Source organism: Culex pipiens, chromosome 2 (assembly GCF_016801865.2).
Source record: "Culex pipiens pallens isolate TS chromosome 2, TS_CPP_V2, whole genome shotgun sequence".
NCBI lineage: Eukaryota > Metazoa > Arthropoda > Insecta > Diptera > Culicidae > Culex > Culex pipiens.
In genome coordinates this window covers 90,804,380-90,829,722 of record NC_068938.1, presented here as the reverse complement: position 1 = coordinate 90,829,722, position 25,343 = coordinate 90,804,380, and the positions used below count along the sequence as shown (strand labels likewise).

The 25,343-nt window shown below is 37.3% G+C and overlaps 1 protein-coding gene and 2 non-coding genes across 6 annotated transcripts in view; 2 read left to right on the top strand and 1 right to left on the bottom strand.

Moving 5' to 3' along the window:
- The window catches only part of LOC120416291 (helix-loop-helix protein 11), a 204,822-nt gene that overhangs the window by 39,925 nt on the left and 139,554 nt on the right, over positions 1-25,343 (bottom strand). The window lies entirely within an intron of this gene.
- Positions 17,284-17,355, top strand: Trnap-cgg (transfer RNA proline (anticodon CGG)). The gene has a single exon. It is a non-coding gene; the product is annotated as a tRNA-Pro (tRNA).
- On the top strand, positions 25,027-25,098 carry Trnap-cgg (transfer RNA proline (anticodon CGG)). Its single transcript has one exon. It is a non-coding gene; the product is annotated as a tRNA-Pro (tRNA).

The following is a 25,343-nucleotide window of genomic DNA, read 5'->3' as shown; positions in this document are numbered from 1 at the left end:
AAAGAAAAATGACCCTTCTGGTCTGGGTTAATGTAGATTCCAAAAGTACATTAAATTTCCCTTAAATTGGCATGTTTCAAGATTTTTGACTGTTAACGAAAAAATACAGAGTTTAAAAAAAATTAATGTATTTTTCGATGAAAAAATCGTTTTTCGGAAATTTGAGTACGCTATCAAATCGGGTGGACGGATTTTTGATAAAAGTCCCTTTGACATAAGATTTCAATCTCATCACCTTTTCAGGCTGCAAATTATTGAAAAACATGTCTTTTTCGCGAGTTCAAAATTGGAAGCGGCACGCCCCTCCGTTATGAGTTATCAAAAAACGGACCTCGGATTCGTGATCAGGGACAAAAGTTACCCCTAGGACAAAGTTTTACGCAAATCGAAGAGGGGTCGGGGCAACATTTCCCGATTTCGTGTGAGTTGGTAGAGAATTACCAACAGACAAACTGAATTCGTTTGTTAGGTTTAAAAAAAACATTGTTTTCCAAATATGTTACCGATTTTACTTCTGAGATGTGAATGACAACTGTAATTTTTGCAGCTACACATACAATAGAATTTCTGCCAGAGTAGTAGAGAACAACGCTGAAAACAGCGAAAAAATTCGCTAGTTTTTCAGCTGTCAAAGAATAAAGTTGATTTGGCGCAGCTACTGATTTTTGCGAAAAAAAAATCGCTTGTTTATAGAATGTTTTGGTAAATATCAGCAAAATCAAACCAAAAAAATCTCTTTGCTGATTTGGTGTCTGATAGTGTCTGAGCCTGAATTTTACCAGTTTTGATCGAACTCTCGTGATTCATTCTAGCTAATGCTCGATTAAATTTGATATTTGAACGATAAAAAATCGCAAGCCACTTCGAACAACTATTCGACGCTAATGCAAAGTTGGCGCCACTAATTGACTAATTGGAACAATCCGGACACATCTTTCGTATCTGAGCTGGAGATTACAGAATCATAAAACTGATTCGCACAGCGCACATTCCGCGACGTTTCCAGAAATGTCCCGTCCGGTTTTGCAGCTCGTCGCAAGACCGGTTTTGCTGCCCGCAAAAACGTCTCCAAGAGTTGCTGCTTTCCAGCCTGTTTTCGTCTAACGTCCTTGACCGTCGTCGTGTCTTATGCGCTGCTGCAAAAACGCATCCGCTTCATGGTAGTCGAGAAGAGCCTTTTAAAACTACTTGACGCGCTCTTTTCTTCAACACAACGCAGCAGAGGAAGCAAACAAAGATGGCGTCTTTCCACGTTGCTTGAAGATAATTGATTTGAGGTTATGGCCCAGTGGTTTCACGTGTTGATAAATGTGCTGCTGCTGCACCTCTGCTGGGCCATTTAAACGCAGCTCTGCTTGGTGGTGGCTTTTTGGCTTGAAACCATGAAACATGTGGTCTTTCGCAGACCATGCTGCTCGATGCTTCCAAGCGAAAATGTTTACGGTCTCTTGAGCACCTGTGTGCAAGTGCATTTCTGTCTGCACGCTTATATGTGTGTATGCACGTCCCGAAGATCTTGCCTTCGAGGGCCGACGACGGCATTCAGAAGTCGTGAAGGCCATGCTCCACCGTTGAAGGTTTTAAAGGGGAACCGCGCGGGATAGCCGCGAGCTGCACGTAAACAGGCTTGCTTTTGTTCCTCTTGCAGAGAAACTGGTCGGTTAATGCTCACTTTGAGTTTTGCGTAAAGGTTCACCCAAAGGAAAAATATATCTCAAAATCTGCAACATTGGATTTGCTGCAGAAAATGTCATATTTTATAACATTTTTTGCACCAAGCCCGTAGATCATTTTTGCCCGCGTGTAAAAATTTCAGCGATCTGCAGTTCTCACCAACACATATAATGCTAGCCCGTCCCCGAGCAACACTCCAAAGAGAAGCGTATGTTGGTGCTCTTTCACTCACTTTTCATCAAGCGTCCATGGCGCGGTGGTAGCGTGTCGGATCAATAACCAAGAAGTTGGTGGTTCAATCCTCGTTCTGCTTAGTGTTTTTTTTGTGAAATACAACCAAAAAGCCGTCGATAATGTCGATAATTGTCGGTAACGGGCAAAAATGTCATACTCCTATATCGCAAAAAATGCATGAGGACAGATTTCATGCAGATTCTGATATACTTTCATGCCGCCATGCATCACAATCATGCGACTGCCAGTTGGGTGTTTAAAGTCCCGACGACTTGCGTTTCATGATGTTTAGTCGATTAACCAAATCTCGCACTGTATACACAGTCCGATCAGATTAACGACCCAACAGCTGGTGATCAAACTCGAGTAGTCGCGATCAGCGGAAATCCGTCCTCCGTGCTTTTCCTCTTGGTATAACCCCCTTCTGGGCGTAAAAGTTGTCCAAGAGTTAGAGACCGTAAGCTGGAGATGCTTCGAATATTTCAGTAGATTCCCGACGCTCGACGAAGCTAATCCAGATCACCGCTCTCTACGGTAGAACAACACTAACGCAGTTCATACAATGTTGCAGAAGGTCGTCGGTTCATTAGCATAATTTATTTTCGCTAGTGAATTAAATTTGTGCTCAGTAACGCAACGAGAGACCACTACAGTAGACATGCGAGAGGGTTGGAGTTTTGTTCGGGTACCCGTTTGCTTTCCCGACTTTGGCGACATGTATGTTTCTTATTCAAAATTTAGAGCTCTTAAAAGATTTATTCAGGTGAAGACATCTTATCCTGATTTAGTTATAGCTAAGGTTAGTAATTTTTCACGATTTCGCGGAACACGTGAAATCCGTAGGATTTCGTACTTCCTGGATAACACGTAAAATTGATTTTTCTCTATCCAATATACGAAATTTGCAACATTTAAAAAAAATAAATCGATGAGTAATTTAAATATGGCAAATACCAATTTTTGTTGAAGGTTTTTGTCGTCTGCCTTGGCCGAGGTTGAGGGAAATTATTCTAAATTACAAGCCTACTTTTTAAAAGTGTTAACTATATTTTTAGATGCCTAAACATTATTACAGCATCTGTCACAAATTGTGCTATAAAAACAAAGAATTTATGAAAATTTTCTTTCTATCCGACAAATTCCTAAAAATGGTGAATATCTATTAACAGGATTCTGAGATATGATTATATATATAAAAATAAATATATCAGAGTTCGGTACATTAATCAACATGAAGCACCATGCGTCTCCATTCAAATGTACTGGGAACTCATTTGGATGGAGAAGCATGGTACTTTAAGTTTGATTGATGCACCGAAACCCGATACTATTTTTCAAAAATCTCAGAATTCTGTTAAAAGGTATTCTTGGATATATTGCGAAAAACAATGTGAAAAACGAAACGAAGTAAAAATCCATATTTTGCCAAAATTTAATAGTAGCCTTTCTATCATGACCAGAAGAGTAAAAAACATCCATGATATCGAAAAAAATTATTGCAATATTATGCGTTTTGACAAAACATGGGAGCAATTCTCTACGAAATCGGTTGATTTTGGCCATTTTTATTTTTTGTATTTTTTTACTAGGCTCAAACTTTGTGGGGCCTTCCCTATGACCAAAGGAGCCATTTTGTGTCATTGGTTCACCCATAAAAGTATCCATAAAATTTAAAAATGGTACGTAAATATTCGAAAATCTGTAACTTTTGAAGTAATTTTCTGGTCAATTTGGTGCCAAACATTCAATATTACGCTGTTTTGAAATGTTAGTCATAAAACAAAATTTTGAAAATATTTTTTTCGAAGAGATCGTAAAATTTCCCGAATGTTTCATTTTTTAACATTGAAAATCGGACAATTAGTTGCTGAGATCTCAGCAACCAGACGTCCAATCTTCAATGTTTTTTAGACAATTTTATAGAAAATTTTCTGAACTTTTAAAAAAACAATATTTCCAGAGAGTAATACTATTTTTAAAATTCGAAAAACTGCAAATATTTCGCTGAAATCAAAATTTCGGTGGTTATATCTTGAAAACGGGTCACTTTATCAAAAAATCTGTAAAGTACTTTTCGATTATTCAATTTTACATTTAAAAAAAAGAAAAAAAAAATGTATTCATGAATTTCGATTTTTTTTTTCAAAAAATCACTATTTGTTTCAAAAATAGATAACTCGGCGGTCAAATTTTTGACCATAGTTGCGGGTTTTTGTCCCCTAAAACATATAAAAAAATCTCAAAAATAAAAAAATACGGATTTTGTGAAAAAAAGTTAATAAAAAGTCGTCAAAATTTATTTTTTCCGTGTACCTTTTTTTCTGAATAGTCCTCAACAATGCCTACAACTTTGCCTAAGACACCAAATTGAACAGAAAATTCCTTCAAAGGTTACAGATTATCGAATATTTTTTTGCCCTTTAAGGTGATGTCGTTGATCATTTTCGAAGAAAATTGATCATCACTCTAAAATGCTCTGTACTCTTAACAAATTTCTGCACCAAAATGAATGAACATGTGCCGGTTGTTGCCTTTATTGAAGCCACTGAAGGAATTTTTGGTCTAAGTCAAATGTGTTTCAAAATTTATATAATTTTGTGGTACAATCATTGACGTCCTAGTTGGCAATCATTGATTAATGACGATTTCCATAACTTTGCAAGGAATGGTATAATCGTTACCAAAAGGAATCAGCATGTGTAGGGCACTATTCTAAACAACTTGTAGAGGAATTTTGTCAAAATATTGATACCGACGCAAAATTTATATCTTTGAACGAAAAATCATGGCAATTATGGAAGACTTCACGTTAAAGCGAATATTTAAAAATAAATGCTCGTATTAAAATTTGTGTTTGAAGCTAAATTTAAACATTTTTTTATACCACCTGACCAATTTTTTTTTGTGATGTCTAGTAATGCCGTTGAAAACATTTTTCAAAGTTTATGTCACATCCCCCCCTCCCTTGGAAGATTGTCCTGAAAAAAATTGTAAAAAATGTGTATAAGTAGAAGTGCAATTAACTGAAAGCAATCTTGAATTTCATTCACCTGTGTTGATAATAACTTTTTACATGGTTTGGCTTGTTTGAAAATGTTTAGAATATTAAATAAAATTCAATGTGCAATACTGCAAAAAGTAGGTTTTATCGCAAAAAATGTTTTCTTTAAAACATGGTTTAAAAAAAACCCCTTTAAAACAAGGATTTAAAAAAAAACAGCACTTTTCCCATCAAAACGTACATCTATTGCTAGGCATTTATATTTTTAGAGCCACCAAATATTGGAAACGGGACGCCAGTTGTTGGACAACTTCTGTTCAACTTAAATAAATTTCTGAACTCGACAGATTGCTTGCTATCGACCGTGATCTTACAACTTTTATTTTTTACATTAAGACTTTCCATCATGTTTGCATACGTGTTTAAATTTATTAGTGTTATACCTTGAAAAGGGTAAACACGATTCACCATAACCACTACGAAGTACACCAATTCCAATTAGTATTCCGGTAGCACTGCCAGGTTTTTCCAAGTGTTTTTATTTTCTTTATTACACAGAAGCATCACTTCCCGGAGGTTCCCTGCTCAAAAACCATTCCAGAAAATGCCCCAAGGCATAAATACATCAATCGACGATGACGACGACAGCGTCGAAATAGCGGAAGGAAGTAATCAAACAAGAACAAGAACGCCAAGTCGTCCGGTTGGGGTGCTTCGCTTGACCACGCGGTTCAACCGCCGACGGGGCTTGGTTAGCCCCCCAAAGTTCCGCGCTAGCCTGCCGGGAGTCCATGCCATCGAAGAGCACAACTTCCTTCTACCAGAAGAAGCTCTCCAAGTGGCTGCTCGCTGTGTTATTTGATTTATTTTTCGTATCTCTTCCGTTTACTTGTGTGTTTGTTCGAGTGTGAGTGTGATCCGACACCACTACCAAGCGTGGAGTCGGTGATTGCGGTGTTAACTACCACCAAGACGCCATTAAGAGACCGGCTGATGATGATGGCCATTAAAAACCTGTACGCTGGAGCAGAGCCTTAACAGCTTAAGGTCCACCGCACTCACACACCGTGCGCGTTTAAGGTGCCTTTCGCACACCACCACTAAGCCGGTATACCGGCCGTCATCTGACTCTCTTCACTTCGCTGGAAGAAGTGTGTTTTCTTCTCAGCCGTTTTTGTCATGACTGTACTTTTCGTGTTGTGTGTTTTGTTTTGCGCCGTTCACCACGAGGTGGCGTGGCGTTCCTTCTTGGAGAGGCCTTTGCGCGCGATTTGTCCGTTGGGGCTTGGGGGCCCCCTCACGCACACATACTGACCTGCACGTTGAAATGCCTTGCGGAGTGGGATTTCGGTACGGAGACGGCGACGAGTCACCTGCAACGCCAGCTCAGCTGAGAACGATCGAGGCCGGCCGAAGTGGCCGGCGAGCACGCTGGGCACACGATGATTGTTATTAGAGAGGTTTAGAATTTGAGTGATAAGGCCTCGACGGCGGCGCCACCACTGGTAAAACACTTGTACCGACCTGACTCATCGGGGTTCGTTGGAGCAGCGCAATAATAATGGGGTGAGGCTTTCGCAAATCAGCTGTAGTGACAGTATTGTATACCCCGCGGGAAACAGTTGGGGCTGTGAACAAATCTTGTGCTGGCAAAGTCGGTTCTGATAGCTTCATTAACGAAATATTTTGATTTCGTTTGACTGATTTAAAGGACCATGAAGAAGAAAAATGTATATCTTATTTTGTTCCAAATTATGGAATTAAAGAGTGTAATAATCAGGATGTACACAGAAAAAAAAGTTGAATTTTGGAATGTTGAAAATTTGGTAGGTTGAATATTACCTCTTTTTTTGAGTAATATTACATAAAAAATGTGTAAAAATGTGAACCTGATGAATATTCATCAAAAACTGATGAATATTCATCATTTTCTGGGGTAAAATTAATCATTTCTTTTGCCACAAAATCTGTCACCATTTCCTGATGAATATTACCATCATTTTTTTTTTCTGTGTAATTTGTAGTAAGCAAATTTTGTTTTTCTTGAAAAAGTTTTTTTTTTGTTTACACTCATCCCTCATTTTCGGAACAGTTTACAGATCGGCCAATGTTCAAAAAATCATGAAAATCGATAATTGAACTTAATGGCTCACTTTTACCTTCATTTTAAAGCTTTTCTTGCGATCTTTCGAATGCTGTATCAAACAACTTAAAAATTTAACTTTTACATCAAGTTGAAAGTTGACCCTTGAAATCCACAAATTTGGAACACTTTTTTCTTACGGATGTAAACAAACTTTGGTTCTCTCTAGGAGTACATAATTTTTACAAAATAATGACTTCACACACTGCAACCAATAAAACTCATGCTTAGTAATGTTTTATGAATGGTCTAATAACTTTTTTTTGTGAAAACATCAGTTAAACTCAGGTGTTCCACAATTGTGGGAGGCACAATAACATCCCACAATCATGGAACAGGCAAGTGGAGGCAGTGTTTTGCTGCTCTGTATAAAATTGTCTTGAAATGAAAATTTTTGTTCAAAAAGTACTACTTTCACTAGTGAAATAGCAAAATGATTTTTTAAAATGTCTGTGAAAAAGTCTGTGTATGTCTGTGTCTTTGTCTGAAATTCAAATAAATCAATTTACAGTCATAGAAATCTATCAAAAATAGTGTTTTTAAGCATTTGAAGACTAACGAAATAAGTTTCGATTGATATTTTAACAAAATAACAATTAAATGAAGTTTTTTAAAAGTCTGTGTACCTCAAAAAATGTCTGACACGAGCTCAAATGTCTGTGAAACACAGACAAATCTGTGTATCTGGCATCCCTGGTCCAAATGAAGGTCCTAAAAATAGCGGGGTCGACAGAAGAGTTGCATTTTGCATCCTATTGACAAATTACCACAAAAGTGTTCCGAATATGTGGGATGACTGTAGTTCGTTAGTATGGTTTAAGTTGATGTCATTTACTTTTCTAAGAATGAAGGATGTATTAGACTACGACAAACAAACAAACTCGTAAACAAACTTTTTGCAGATTCTTTGTTTTGTTAGTTTGCCTGCAATTGTTTGCAGAAACGTTAGCCTGCATACATTTGGCTTTCTTTGCCGCAAACAAGTTTGCGAGTTTGGCAAACTGTTAAACACAAAAAAGTGCGAGTTTGTTTGCCATATTGTAATACCTCCTTGACTGTCAATGATGGTTCTGGACAAAAAAAAACAGAAATAACAATTTTCAAGAACTTGAAGATATTGTTCAAAATGTATTTTGGACATGAAGCACATGGAATCCAAGCAACCATCGAGATAAGGGATTCATCGAGCAAGAGAGATCATCTTGGAATGAAGAGCTTCGAAGTATGCAGTTTGAAGCGACTGCGGAAAACTCAATAGTTGAAGCAATAGCCAGATTGAGAAGATTCCCGACTTGAGTGTCCACTAGGATGACTATAAAAAAAATCGACAACAGGGATACCCCTTGATTCGATTCCTTAGACAAAAATAAGAAACTGTGAAAATTTTGAGCGAAATCGGTTAAGAGCACGATCTCTTTTTATCGTTGAAGTTGGTGAAAAAAAATCTTCTCATGAAAAACGTCTTTTTTAAATCGTTAATAACGCGTCAGAGTTAACTCGGATCGTTTTGCGGTCTTCCACAAAGTTGTTTGTCATAATTTTTACATGAGAATCTCTGATCCGACACATTTAACGACACCTTTTGGCGAAATTTTGAAATTTTTGCTTCAACGATAAAAAGCATCCCTTAACCGAATTGGCTAAAAATTGGCACAGTTATTTTTTTACCTATAGAATCGAGCCAGGGGGTATCTCTTACGATTTTACAAAATTTTCATTTTTTCTTGTCACCCTAGTGGCCACACTGAAAATGTTCATAATAAAATATTTTCTAAAAAAATGAGTTTTTGCCAACAACATTTCGAGAGGAGCTTCGTTTTGAGTCTTGAATATTATTTGAAGTAATCATTTCTATTCCACGTTTTGCACAAATTTAGAGCATTTCCGATGGCAACGTTTAAATATTCAATGAAAAAAATATGATTTTGCTGATGACTTAAAAAAAATCTCAGGCTTGAAATTTTTTAGTTTTTTGTCTTCCTAAACTTAATTTAACCAGAGTCGAGTAAGACCAAACGTAATTTTTGAAAAAGATTTACAAAAAAAACTTCAAAATATTTTTTTTGTCTCCCTAAACTTAGTTTAACCAGTGTACGTAATTTTTGGAAAAAGATTTACTAAAAAATCTCCGAATTTGGAAATCAGTGGGTCTTTCTCCTACAACACACAGTGAATCAGAAAAAGTTGCCACGACCTCTCTACGATTTCCGCGATACTTTGCTCTAATTTTTCTCAGGGAAGCATATGTGTTTTGACAAAGGTTTAGACCGGTTTATTTTTAGTTAGTTTTATTTATTTATTTTTTACATTGCTAGTTTAGTTTGTTAGCTAAAGTTTGATTGTATATATATCTATGTCATTTGGATTGTAAAATCTGTTGAAAATAAAAAAAAGAAGAGGTTTTGTGCCTATTTGAGAAGAACCCATCGGTAGGCGTTCCACTCAAACGGGCTTTTCCCTCATATAAAACATAAAAAAAGATTGTTTTAGTCCTTGATCACAAATCCCAGGTTGTGGACGGTGTGGGGCGGTACAACCACTTCATATTTTTATTTTTTACTGAGATACGTTTTTTAGAGTTATGAATTTGTCAAAAAAAGTCTTTGAAAATTGTAAAATGTAAAATAAAAATAAAAAAAGGTTTCAAAATCATTCCCATTTTCTATTATTAAACCGTCAAAAATCGAGAGGAATGTAATTTTATGATAAATGTAATATATTTTTCAAACTGTCATAACCCAGGTGGGGTAATTTTGCATTTAAAATAGAATTATTTATTATAATTTTGTGTTTTGCAACTTTACAGGGTTACTTTTAAAAGTGTTAGTGAAGATTTAACAGTTTTTTTTTAAGAATGCACCCCCAAAACTAGATTGTGTGCTTTAAACAGTTTTTTTTAATCCGGCCTTTAAACATTAGTTGTGGCTCGTGCACTACTTGAATTTAGGGAAGTCACAAATTTGGGTAAATCAAATCACTATAGGTGGATTAGGTCAATAAAAAATGTATCCTCTTTTAACCAACAGCTAATACGTGGGTGGTCAAAACGGTAATCAGTAACTTAATAATCCATTATGTCCAATTATGAATTCCTATCATCAATTCTTGGTTCCAAAAGTTAAACCACCTCTAAACCTTCTCCATACAGAAACACAGAGAGTGATTTATCGGCATCAAATTTGATTATTGGTAAATTTATTCCACTGCTACAGCCCGATCGATCCTATCTCCCCATAACCAAACCAAATTGCTAACATTCTTTCAATCAGACCCTCACTTTTCACCTATACTGCTACTACGACTACTAGCCGCACACGTTGTCCCTCGACGTAACCGTCTATCCATCAAATGCAAATTTATTCCACAAACAACGCATTAGCATTCCGCACAGAAACTCGCTCTCCTCTCTCTCTATTACCTGTGCCCCAGTCTTAGTCCCCCCCTCTTCCCCGGGTGAGGGTCGTAAAATCAGCCCATGGGCTATCCAACAACTGAAACAACAAACCTCCTCCCGAACCCATCCCTCCCCCCTGCAGCTGCCAAAGGACAACCACTCTCGCGATACAAATATGTATTTATTAGGTGTACGTGGTGATTTTGCCGCCAAAAATCAATCACAAACAAAAACAAGTGGCCGCGGCAAAGCAAAACAGCCGAAAAACAAATTTACCTCCACGTTGGAAACCCGCAGAATCGGCAAACACTTGACTGATGATGGTGTGTGTATTATATTCATCGGAGCTTACACGTTTTTGTGGTACATAAAACAAGAAAGGTAGATGATGGAACAAGTCCTGGAAGCAAGAACTGACATATAAAACAAAAAGAAAAAAACAGAACTTAACAAAATAACATAACAAGTAAATTTAACAAAACTAAAAAAAAAGAAATTAGGAAACAATAAACATGACAAAAAGCGAAACGAAGTAAATGCATCAAAACGACATAAGCCAAATTCACACAACAAAAGACAAACCACCCTAACGATCTGCGAAAGAAGTGTGTAAGCCATCGACAGGTTCTTCAACCGAAGGAAACGTGAAAGTCTTGTTAGCCAAAATGACGAGCACGACAAATACACGCGCGGGCACACGAAGCTGGGTTGATTGACATTTTTATACGTTTTATTAGTTGCTGCCGCCGCCACCTTTGGAGCATACCAAATTTGTAGCAATTTTCGGCAACACTGCTGCGTCATACTTTGTTTACACGTTGCTGTCCAACGAAAAGCTCAGCTCGTTTGATGGAGGAATTTTGTGATGTTGTTAGTACGTGGTAGTAGATATTATGTTAAAATGTTATTGTGATCATAGATGCCAGATGCACAGATTTATGTGTGATTCACAAAAATTTGAACTTGTGACAAACATTTTTTGAGGTGCACAGAGTTTTTAAAAACATCAATCAATTAATATTTTGTAAAAATATCAACCGAAACTTATTTCGCTAGTCTTCAAATGCTTAAAAACGCAATTTCCGATGGATTTTCATAATTGTAAATTTATATATTTGAGTTTAGACAAATGCACAGACATACACAGACTTTTTTACAGACATTAAAAAAAAGTTGCATCTCTGAGTAATTGAAATAATTAACCTATTTTCCGCATAGTTTCATTCTAGACTGAATCATTCAAACTCTTTTTAACTTTGAAAAATAATAAGGGTAAAATTCAAGTGCAAACGAACTCATCTTCTATCTTTGGTGATAATCTTTTGAAATAAAAGATAAATTGATTGATTTCAAGAATGAAAAGCGTAGAGCATGATTTTATTCAAGGTTGTCACCGGTAACCTAATCGAAAATCGATAACGATACCGTAAACCGGGGTGACATTGATAGGATTTCAATTTATTTTTGGAATATTTTCCAACTGGTAAGATTTTTCTCAAGATTATCAATTTTAAAATATGTACTAGGGTAGGCCACAATTGTGTTGAAAAAAAAATAGTTAAGCCGATGCAAATATTTTTCAAAGTTTATGTCGCCCCCCCCCCTCCCCCCTTCAAAATTGGTCCAAAAAATCAGGGGACAAAAATTTTTTTTTTAAGCTAATTAATTATAAAGAGCTTTTTAAAATGAAATACATAATTCTAATAAAGCATATGTATGTACCCAAAAACGATTGTAAATTTTATTTCACGTTATTGTTCTAAAAACTTTGAAAATTTTGCTTCAGCCTTATTTAAATATTTTAAATATTTGATTCAAAAAGGAAATCTTTGGAATTTTTGCTGAATTAAAATTTTGGGACAACATGTCGGAAAAAAGACATGAAACTTCAAGAAAAAATAAATAATTTCAAAAAATTCTTTGATATTTTACAAGCGTTTTGTGAAAGTCTTTGATTAAATAATTTTTGAAAAATAGGCTTGACAATTATTTTTTTTGTCTAGTTTTGTTTGCTCCCCCTTGACCTTGACTAGACCCGAGGGGAAAAAACGTTAAATAAAATTTGTATTAGCCTCTAATTTGAAATCTGGGTGCAAAACAACGCAAAATTTGTATATATTATATCTGTACATATTACAATTTTTAGTGCCATGTACTAAAATTCTCACAAATTAGTGATTTTAAACACTCAAATTTTCAATATTTACTATGTGGGTACAATTGGATCTTAATTCATGTTTACTGTTTTACCATTTCTAATGTAAAATACTTCGATTTCACAAAATACTGTTTTTGCTAAAATTTTCATAAATTTCGATACATTTCGACAGAATCGCAAACTTTTGGAAAATTTTAGTATTTAACTATATAAATTGTAATGCACTGAAAGAGATTTAGATCTCACTAATACATTTACTAATAATCTTCAGCGTGGCGCTTTTCGCAGACGACCAATGTTATCAAATTTTGTGATGCTAAGACAATTAATATTGTCTGACTTCGAATGACAGAGATTCTGTCAATGTTATAATACGATCGTTTGAGTGTTACTTTTACCACACAAAAAAAAGTTGAATTTTGGAAGGTTGAAAATTTGGTACGATGAATATTAACGCTTTTTTGAGTAATATTACATAAAAAATGTGTAAAAATGTGAACCTGTTGAAAATTCACCAGTTTCTGATGCAATATTACACATTTTTTTAACACAACATCTGTCATCATTTCCTGATTAATATTACCATAATTTTTTTCCGTGTAAGACTCAAAAAAAATTTATCAAGAAATAAGTGATGTTTTTAGTAAGACATATTTGGTGAGAGCGTTTTTTTCACTGATATGTAATAGAAGAAAAGGAAATGTCGTTCTTTTTTGATATTATCCTCAGATGCCCGTCTTTCAATGTCAGAGGTACTGCCAACCTTGTCAGCAGATTTGGCTTCCCCCTTGTTTAAGTGTTTTCACCATACCACTAGCAGTTGATCTAGATGTGGCTCCCATCCATCACTCGCCGAAAAACGCACTCACCTGTGAAGAGAAATAAATAAAAAAAAGAAGGTAATTAGTGCTCCGTCTACCGGCTTCAATGCAAAACTAAAAACAGATAAAAATCACGCAAAAGTAAATCATTAGTGAATCTTTTCCGGTCGTAAATAACTTTATAATCGAGGAGGCCGTAACAGAGCTCTAACCTTCGAACGGCGTCTGGCCGCACGTTCTCTCTCTGGGACCGTCTAGGGAGGAGCAATTGTCACGACCACACCGACCACAATCCGTGTTGACCGCAGCGCTGGTTGGGAGTTGATGAAGACATCTTCCCATCGGGGCAGTACGTTCCCACCGCAGCCCCGTATGGGGGGAGCGTTAGTCAGTTGGGAGTCCCCCGGGGAGGAGGTAACACGACCGGCAGAAATCCGAACTCGGTGAGAAAAACGCCATTAATCGAATCTCATTAGCCGGCGGAGCGGAGATCTTCTTCGGCGGGGTGGACGATCCTGGATGGATGCTGTAGATCCACAAGGAGTAAGGGTGGGAAGTGTTGCCAGCAGTGAAAGAGCGCTTCATAATCGAAACCGATCGTGACTAAACTGTTGACAGTGTCGACACTCTGCTCCGCCGTTAGGGATGCTTTGTGAGGAGCTTGTGTGAAGGAGATGAAAAGTTAAACGTGAGTTATGGTCAAAGTGTCAACCGCCATAACAGTGAGAGGTCGATAGTTTTCAACGTTGAAACATATTCGCTTAGTTTCGAAGTCTAGCGAGGACCAACAACAGATTATAACTGCATTTTTTTTCTATCAAAAGCAACGACATTACCAGCACTCCAATCTCGACTCTTTCAACATCGTTTACGACCGCGACATGTCATCGCACGATTCTTAAAACACGCCGTTCCGCCAACAGCTTCAACACTCTTATCAGCATGTTATCAGCGCAAATCCCTACCCAGAATAAACGAAAACGTGTCAACCCCGGGTTGCGCGGTCGTCCTCCTCCGTCCTCCCAGCTGTTGATGGGGTTGTGCAACAAAGTTACGCCACAACAAATCCGTGCTCGTGTGTGGGCGCGATTAGCGCGATAATCTAATTAGAGTCAGTCACAAGGTTAGGGAGAATCAGCTGACGCCGATGCGAACTTGGCGCGAATCTCTCAAGCGTTCAGATCGCGTAGATCTTGCCAAAATTCGCACCAAGAACGGGCAACGGGAACTCCCGACAGGTTGATGGATTTGATCGAGCAGCGAATGAAGAAATTACCGTTTTTAAGCCGGCAATGTTGATCAGGTCTTACCCACGGGGTATCGATGAATGGCGATTTGTTTGGGTTAGTGTAGAATGGAGCGCCAGAGTTTATATTTATAGACTCAGCTGATTCGGTCGTTTGTGCGGTGGAATTTGAACCGCGAATGCAAACAGGTTTCGGTTTACTGGTTTTCTATTACACCCAAACATAACATGGCTGATATTTTATGCGACTTCAAATTTTAATAACATTGATTGGTCTTTTAAACTTGATATGACTCGATGTCACCTATACAGCTTTCACCCAAAGGTGCAGTCAATTGGTGAAATGCACCATCGAGAACAATCAGGGGGCCAACTTGGGAGAAGTAGACTGACTGACTGACTGAATCCGGAAAATATTATTAGTTGAGTGAGTGTAAATTCGATAATTTCCTCTTAAATATTATTTCTCTGAAAGAACATAAACTCTAAACTCAATAAACAAACGAATAAATTATTATTTTTTATTTTAAAAGGTATTTCAATATTTATTTCTCTGGTTTGTTTGCAATTCGTCGTAACAGCCATCGTGACTTCCGACCATTTTTCGATTTTTTATGAAACAAATCAAATTTTCGTTGTTTTTCAGTAAAGAACAATTCTAGAGTTTTTTTTTCTAATAGGTCCATAAGAACACAATAGTATATAGGACCTTTAAAAAAAACTCTAGAATTCAAAGCATTTTATTTGATAATTTTAATAATCGACAAACGGCTTCGTTTACAATTGGCACTTAGGACCTTTTAAAAACTAACCCGATATTTATAAATAAATGAATAATATCATACGATTTTCACTGTTAAAAATTTGATGATGTCAGATAAATCATGATGAGATGGTTTTTTTTTAAATAATCCAGAACAAATTGCCCTGCAGTTTATTTTTTATTTTTTATGAATGTTTATTAATTGATAGTAAATATTTGGTACAAAAGATATTTTAAATAATTGTTAAGGAAACTTTCACCAGTAAAACACCTATCAAAACGTGTTGATCTTTTTGATTGCAATGACACAAATTGAACATAGGTAAAATATTCTTGATTCTCTCTGGAGTTGAAATATTTTCAAAATTTTGACTTTAGATTTGTAAAATTAGATCTAGGGTTTTTTTTTCTCAAAAAATATTTTCCCTAAAAGAGCACTTAGCTAGCAAAATCTAAACATAGAAATATGTACCCTCCCTGCAAAGGCTTATGAATTGATGTCAGTTGAAAGGTTCTCCAAATCTCTGAATTTCACGCAGAAAAATAAGGCATATTTGAATCAACAAAACGATTTTTGTTGAATCAACGCTAAACGTCAAAGCAACTTTTTCAAAACAACAAAAGATTTTTGTGGAATTGAGAAAATCAAGGTTTGTTTCAACGCTAAATCGGCGTTGATTATATTCAACAAAAATTTTGTTGAATCAAACCTCGTACAGGCTGATTCTACAAAATATTTTTCTGCGTGTTCAAATGTAACATGCTGGAGCAGAACTGTCAAATTCTTATAATATAATAATGAAATTGCATTGAAAAAGTCTAATATTCTACTGGCAAACAAATTTTTCACAAGCAATCACTTTTTGAAAATAATAATTATTTAGTTCTTTTTGGTTTTAAATTGTAGTTATTTTATTTTACATTTTCAGTAATAGCATCATTAAAATACTATTTCACACAAGTGGCAGTGCGTGGCCGAATGGTTACGCTGTCCGCTTTGTAAGCGGATGATTCTGAGTTCGATTCCCACCTGCTCCAACCTTCCATCGGATGAGGAAGTAAAATGTCATAAAGTGTTTTTGACTGTTCCAAAGTTATAAATAGCTCAAATAAAAGTGAACAAGCAACTCTCCATTGTTGATACATCTGAAAATGTTGATTTAATAGCGGAAAACGGAAAAAATTATGTGAATTAGTCGAACGGCTTAGAGTGATTAAAATGGGTATATTACTTAATGCCACTCAGCAGCACTTTGCCTGTGTGCTCTCTTGTACTATCTAGATAGGAATCCCAGCAAGCTTAGTATAAGAAAGCACACCGGCATCGATACTGAACTCGACAGTAAATCAGTTAAAATTGAATGAATAGTTTTTTTTTTTCATGGTGTGCGTAGATCTGTAGTTCACGAACATGGCTCTTAATCCAAATCAAGACCATTTTACTTAAATTAAAGCGTTGTGGACACAGTGTGTTCCAGAACACCTGTCAATCTATGTTGATGACAGAGAGAAAAGCGCCAATGCATGCAGCGCATTGTCAAACAAATCCAGCTAATTACACGCTAAGCATTGTTCAAAATTAATGGAATATTTAAACTAATTGCTCCAACTGCTGTTTTCATTTTATTTACCCAATGCTAATAGCTTAATGAACTAATTACACACGCAGTCGGAGGGGGCATTTCGTGGGCGTCACGATAAAGATCGCGTGGGGCTTTTTTGTGAAGCTTGGGAAATCATGTGGCCCTGTGAATTTTTCATCATGCCCGCAAAAACACCCTTCCTCGTCCGGACTCATCTATGGGAAATTCAAGGACAGTAGCGATCACCTAGTTGCAATTCTACAAGTGGCTCGTTGGTCTAGGGGTATGATTTTCGCTTCGGGTGCGAGAGGTCCCGGGTTCAATTCCCGGACGAGCCCAATTTTTTTTTCACGCGTCATTCGTAGATTTTGTAGATTTTCTCACCCTTTTGCTCCAGCCAACCTAGAGATAGAAGCCCATTGACCGTCTCTGACGCGAGCACAATTACCAGGTGACGACCGTGTAATCAGGAGGACCGCGCGCGTACGAAGATGAACAAAAAAACCCCTCGACCAGATTCGTAATCATCGCGTCAACGACAGCTGGCCTGACGAGACCACAAAGAGCCTTAATTCAATTGTCCGCGGCACGGCGAAATTATCGAAATCACACATATCCGAGCGGACCGTAGGCAAACCACTGCCGCTGACCGGTCTCGATGGACATGGCCGCCCTATCATCAGCTCAGGAGTTCAAGAAGGTAGCGCAGTACAACCGGGCAAAAACCGGCTTAGAAGTCTGCGTTATTGCGTCGTACCGCGCGCGCGCGATCATTCACACCGAAATTCCTGACCATTTTACGTGGGGGTCCCCCCCCCTCCCCTTCAGCACGAGGGGCAAAAACAACATCTCGATGGGTCATTGGACCACGCTGGCGACTCCGCTCAAGAGAGAGGGTAAAAAACAGTACACAACAGTTTGAGGAGGTTCGTCACTTGGAGCGTTGAAGTTGGTGGCGCGGCCTCTAGCGGTCACGGCCGGCACACGAAATTCTTTCCCCTCAAATACACAAACACACACGCACACGCACACAACCCCAACGACCCCAACGGGCTCCAAGGGGCCGGGAGGCGCTTTCTGTGGTCATAAAAGGAGAAACCCCGAATGAAAGCAAATTCGTGGAGCGCGGAACCGTTGTAAACACCGGCGTGGTCTTCCGACACATTCCAAGCTGCGCGCGAGATTTCGGGGGGGCTGACGAAGAACTGCTATGTTTTTGGTGTGGTCGTTCATTGATAAGCCGTTGATCCCCGCTTGATGGCTTTAAATTTTGGGACGTTTCTTGGAGAACAGCTGTTTCGATGAGTCTGTGTTGAACCTCTAGGATTTCAAAATAGTTCGAGGGGCTCAACCCCATTAAAACATCGTTTCATGAACATCTAATGACCCAACGTCTCCAAACCGCGTAACGCGACCAGCTGCGCGCGCCCACCATACGACCTCCACCAAAGACAACGAACTCTGTGCAGCGAGATGCAGTCTACCTAGCGCAAAATGTGCAACCAGTTAGTCTAGAAATACCAGAGCACCTCTACGGCACGGGGGCACCCTTGACTAACACCGGATCCCGCCCCGTCCCGCAAGACCTCGCAAAACCGCATTCCATTCTCCGAAATCAACCGCGATTGATCTGGCGGTGGTGTCTCGACAGTCCCGGTTTGTTGATGCAGTCTATTGACGCGATGTCGTCTGTCCCGGGGACCAGCTGTAGCCACAAGCGGTGAAGGTTGCCTCTGGTTGAAATACGAGGGGGGCGGCTGGGACCACGTGGTGCATCGAACGTGCGCGGTTGCAACTTCTTCGAGTGGAGGAGACGGTCGGACGGAGAAAGGTTTGCCCCGTGATGTTGTGTCGATCGTGGGTTGACATTATACAGTGCCTCCTACTCGCGCCGCCCGGTAATGGTAATAACGTGAGAACAAGATAAACTGCATCGGGTGGGCGATAAATTATGGTGATCGCGCGGGGTTGATAAGCATAACTGGGGCGACGCGGACGAGGGGCCCTCGGAGAAATTAACCCTTGAACGGGGTTAATTGAGTGGGTAGAGTGAGCGGTATTGACTGGTAATTGATTTCTGTTTGGGTTAGGTTAGCGTATCGGATGTGAAATCCTTTCTACGAATCAATATTATTGAAATTAAAAATACTATACTTTGACATTTTTTGTCTGCATCTAAGCAAAAGATCTTGGACAACCAATTTGACTACCCAAAGTTGTTTCGCCGAATGGACATTCCGCTAAAGATCTTTTAGCTGAAAAGGATGTTTTGCCGACGGTCGTTTCGCCGAAAAAGAACATTGGGAAAAATAGTACCGTAAAACGGGGTGACTTTGATAGGTTTGCGATTTTTCCGCAAAATGAAGAGTACTATTAAAATACGTAATGAATTATTTAGAAACATACTGACCGTGGTAGAGAAGTGTTCAAAGTACCACAAGAAGAACTTTTCATAAAATTTTGACAAGGTTAAAAAGTTAGTTAACTATAGTTAAGAAAATGATGATGAAAGTCATTATTTTAAACTTCTCAAAGTGTCATGATTTTCTCAATGAACATGATTTTTAATCGGAAAACGGAATGCATTTTCGGATTCTTTGGACAATTTTCCACTAAGAAAAGGTTAAAAAAGGTTTTTAAATAATAAATAATTTGTGTTTTTGAAACACACTTAAAAAAAATCTCCAAATTTATAGGCAATTTCAGTTGAACAAATTTCATGTAAAATGTGAAAACTTGTGATTCATGCTTTGCATTCAGTATAAAATGCAATATAAATCGATAATTTTATAAACAAAACTAGTTTTAACAAATTTCAGGCTAAATTCCGACTTTTTAACAATTTTACCTAAAATTTATATGTTTATTGCTAAAAAGCTTATACAATTAGTTAAATAAATATAAACATTGATTTTTTTTCTTAAAAACTATATCAGTTACTTTAGTGATGGTACATTAAGCGTACAAATAAAGTTTGAACATCTTAAATATGATTTTAACAAGAAAAACTATGACTATCAAAGTCACCCCGGAATTAAAACTAAGAATTTTTAACGTAACTATTTTTCTAAACATTATTGAAAAAACTTTTTTTCCGAAATAGTGCATGGACTTTGTGTAGTCTACCCCAGTACATGTTTTAAAAATAATAATCTTGAGAAAAACCTTACCTGTTGGAAAATATTCTAAAAACAAATTGAAATCCTATCAAAGTCACCCCGGTTTACGGTAGTTAAAAATAATGTTGAAATAATATTTGCTTGAGTTTTTTATTTATTTAATTTTTATAAACAAGCCGGGACCGTGGTGTAGGGGTAAGCGTGGTTGCCTCTCACCCAGTCGGCCTGGGTTTGATCCCAGAAGATCCCGGTGGCAAATTTTGAGACGAGATTTGTCTGATCACGCCTTCCGTCGGACAGGGAAGTAAATGTTGGCCCCGGTCTAACCTAGAGGTTAGGTCGTTAGCTCAGTCCAGGTGTAGGAGTCGTCTCCCTGGGTCCTGTCTCGGTGGAGTCGCTGGTAGGCAGTTGGACTCACAATCCAAAGGTCGTCAGTTCGAATCCCGGGGTGGATGGAAGCTTAGGTGTAAAAAGAGGTTTGCAATTGCCTCAACAATCAAGCCTTCGGACATTTAGTTTCGAGTAGGAATCTCGTAATCGAGAACGCCAAGGCAATGCTGTAGAGCGAATAATTTGATTTTTTGAAACATGACTAGTTCTTTGAACAATTTTTTAGACGATTTTATTCATTTCTGGGCATTTTTTTCAACATTACCACTTCTTTAAAAAAGTTGTTTTCGAAAAACAGCAGTTTCTTTATTTTTTACAATCTTTCAAACAAGACCAGTTCTTTGGACTATTTCAAAATTATTTTATTCATTTCTGGGACTTTTTGCATTCTTTTTAAAATGGCCAGTTCTTCAAAAATGAATTGGTTTCTAAAAAAAAATGTGTGGTTTTTGTTTTCTTTTAAACATGAACAGTTCTTTGGACAATTAAAAAAATGTTTTTTTTAATTTCTGGGTGTTTTTGCATTCTTTTTAACATAACCAGTTCTTTGAAAATAAAGAAGTTTCTCAACAAAAAATATTTCTGAATTTTTTGCATTTTGCAAACATGACCAGTTCTTTGGACAATTTTAAAGATAATTTTATAATTTTCTGAAAGTTTTTGCATTCTATTTAACATTTCCAGCTCTTTGAAAAAAATATTTATCTAAATAAAAAAATCTTTATTTTATGCATTCTTATAAACATGACCAGTTCTTTGAAAAATTTATAAGGCTGGTACAAATTTTATTTAAAGTTTTTGTCATCCCCCCTTCAAAGTCGGTCTGAAAAATCAGGGGGCAAAAAAAAGTTTACCAAAAAACTATAAAATGTCAATGAAAATTTAAGTGTATTTAGCTGAAATCTATCCTGCGTTTAGAATCATTTTTAGCATGTTTGGGTTTAATCAAAAAATGTATGAGTTTTATTTTTTTCACTTAATTTTTGTTTTTGTCAAATCTTACATTTTTTGAGGACTAATGATTCCAAAACAACTGAACTAGTGTAAAATGCATTTTAAAACACATTTTTTCATTTAAATTTTGAGAAAATGGATTGTTTCAACTTTTAGATTTTTTATTTAGTTAGTTTTATTTAAACTTATTTCTCTGATAAGATAAGAACAAAAGCAGTTTTTGAAAACAAATAGGTTTTTCAAAAAATATATTTTATGAGTTTTTGCATTCTTTTAAACATGAAAAGTTCTGTAAATAATTCGAAGAGATTTTTAAAATTATTTTTTGAATATATTTGCATTTGTTTGGCATGAGTTATTCCTTTAAAAAATACTGACTGCCAGGGGCGCTGACTTTGGGGGGGCACGGGACCTTTTGCTCCCCACAAAATGTTGACCCTTTTCCCTTGGTGAGATGAGCTGCCCCCCAGAATGCTCCCTAATACTCAGTCAGAAATCGGCGCCGCTGGCCGGCTGGCAGCAGTTTTGCCTTCCTCACCTCACTGAGGCAAGGCTATAAAATCACTCGAAAAATGAACTTCTTAAATACACCTCCTAGATATACCTTCACGTATACCTATCGACTCAGAATCAATTCTGAATAAATGTCTTCTGGAAAAAGTCTGTATTAATTATGTTGCTGAATACATCATTTTGTCTAATGTTGGCATATGAGCACTTTAAAATTCAATTAATTTCTCCTTTATAATGGAGAGTTCGTTAAAAAAGAATTGAAATGTTGATAATAATAAAATTTAATAAAAAAAAAAATAAAAAAAAATAAATAAAAAAAATTATAGAAAAAATTAAAAAAAACTCTTAAATTAATTTGTAAATACAGACTAAAATACAACATGAATATGAGAAAGGCACCAACCACCTTAAGGTGGATTAAGTAACGTTTTTTTAAGTTTTTGCATTCCATTAAAAATTATCATTTAGAAAAATTATTTGTCTGATAATTTGTTTTTTTGTAATGAATTTGAAAAAGGCAGTTTTAACATAAATTCAGTTATATTTTCAATTATTATATTTAGTCAGCCAAATATAAATACAAGCAATCCCTATGATCTTTAAAGCAAAAAAAAAACTTTACGGGAAATGTTCATTCAGCGAAATGACTTACAGCGAAATGTACCTGATTCAAAATTATAACATCGATTGACCGTTATTTTGCTACATTACAACGACATTTTATTTGCATTGTGGTCAAATTAAGGCGTTAATTACCGTGGAGAATTTCCCTTATCCCAGGAATCCCAGGGGAAAATCCTTTTCGTACCCCTGGTGTCTAATCAGCAATATACGTGTAAAATTTTCTTTATACCCTTAATCTAGTGATAATCCTTTTCCTACCCCTTGTATCTGGTGAACATTGAAGTGGCCGAAAATAGACGTGGAGAATTTCCCTTATCCTTAAACAAGTTGAGAAATCTTTTCCATACCCCTTGTATTGGTAAACATTGGAGCCACAGTTCTCAATCCACGAACAATGATCTTAGTTTTTAAAGACCCAAACTTTAAGTGGATGCTGCAGCTTGAATCATTCGTAGAGTTTTTGGAACCATACACGATTGTCCAGGTTTTTCTCACGAATAATTTATTACTGAGCACTCCAAAGGCCAACAAAAGGATTCAATCAAATTATGATCTCTTTGCTTATTTGATTTAAAGTTGAGTTTGTAGAGTTCGCAAAGATGATTTAGCTCAATTATTTCAATTCAACTTTGCGACACAAGATATTTACAACTGCATCCCTCGCTCCAACCACAGGTCGTGAGTCACAACGCCTCACACACCGCACACCATTCATGAATTGAACGAATGAATGAAGTAACCCACCATTGAGAGGAGAGCAGCGCCTGTTAAGAGAGCAAATGAAACGTCGTCCTCCGCCAGGCCAGCAGCTGATGATGGCGCTGAAATTACATTTCGAATCCTCCCCCCAAGAAAGGCCATTAAATTGAGATGTTAAGCAGATGAAGGCTTAATAAAATCATCGCACCAAGTCGCGGGCACGATTTCTGGGGTCTCGTCACCCACGCGCTACGTGACCCACCTCGAATTCAAATCAAAATTAAAGCGCGGAATTCACACCAGAATTCTTTCAAATGAGGGGTAAATCACGCCAACCAGCAGCAGAAGCGGGTTGAGGAGGTATAACGGCTCGCACGTTTTTAATTTGGAACATTACACCGGTGAAATTATCTGCTGCTGTGCACTTCACTCTCGATCTGAGGGGAAAGTAACCCTCAACTGGAAAAAATTGTCTTTTCTTGATTTGTGTGTTAAATTTAAGATTTTTCAGTAAAGCTTTTCCAATAATTTCAAAAATAATTTTATGTTTCCTTTTATTTTTAGTATTTTTCCTGTAAATTTGCTGTAAAACGAATTCTACAACAGAAATTTCAAGCAAAGAAGAGGGTTATCCACCGGAACAAACGGAGGGGGCCATCTGCCGGCCCCGGCCAGCTTCAGGCTGGCATGAAAATCCAACGCCCAAAATGTTGAGGAAAACTTCTCGCCGATGCTGAACGCCCGGTAGAAACCGTAACTCCCGCTCTTTTGCGTCTTCTTTTCGACACAAGAGAGAGAGTCTGCGCGCGCTTTCCACCACTGGAGGGGTGGGCACGGTGGATTCTTTGGAGAAAATCCTGATCTTTTATTCGATATAAAAATAATAACAACATTTTTTTGTTCGAAAAAAAAAATATTTTGAAAACATTTTTTTCAAGTAAACATTTTGCATCAACCCACCGCGTTGAAAGGTATTGGAAAAACCGCGCCAAAACACTTGCAAAAAAATCAAATCAGCACACTTTCCCCGGAGCTCATTTTGGCGGGAAAGCCCCAAACCGATTTGCCCCACCACACGGGGGGAAGGTAGCCTTCGCGCGATAGCGGAAAAACCACTTTCAAGAAAACGTGTGTCACGACCACGAAGTGTGAGTTTTGAAAAGTTGAGCTGCCGAAAATACGCGCGAGTTGACGTAACAACAAAAATAACAACAATTTACTGCAACTTTGTGTTGTTTTGTTGTTGTTGCGATGAAGCGGTTTTTTTTTGCGGTGGCTATTTTTAGCTTTTTGTCGGCATCTTTTCTCCAATTTCCACCGATGACGGTGGCGAAACAGGTGGTTGCCACTTTTGGATTGCTGCAATGGGGTATGAGTTTTGAGGGTTTTTTGACCAGATTTTTTTTTGAAATATACGCGGTTTGAACTTTGGGATCTTTGTTAAATTATACTTAATTTTTTTAAATATAAACATAGTAGAATATGGGCCTTGAACAAACAAGATTTTTAGACAACAGAAAAATAAATATTTATAATAAAACCTTTAGCGATCCTTTGGGGAACTTCCATAAAAAGTGACTTTAAAGTTATTGGGGTCGTTTCTGATCCCAAACTTAAAAAAATAACAAAAAAACCAGGTTATGTCATGCAAACTTCTTTGAAAGTAGAGTTCAACAACATGATACTTCTTTGTCCTTCACTACACCAAGTGGCTCGTTGGTCTAGGGGTATGATTTTCGCTTCGGGTGCGAGAGGTCCCGGGTTCAATTCCCGGACGAGCCCATATTTTGTAAGGAAACACAATCCTGATTTTTTTTCATTTTTTCAATCTTGATCTTGGTTGAATATTTTTTATTTGGCACAGAACCTATGTTTGACTTATCAAACTTGATTTAGCAATTCGTTGTGCTCGTGTTATCTTGTCGCACGTGCTTTTCGGGCCAAATTGAGTTAAGTGTTATTTTGTGCAGCTTTCAATGCCTTACCTTTTGACCTTCACAGATCGTAAAAATTAGATTTCAATCCTT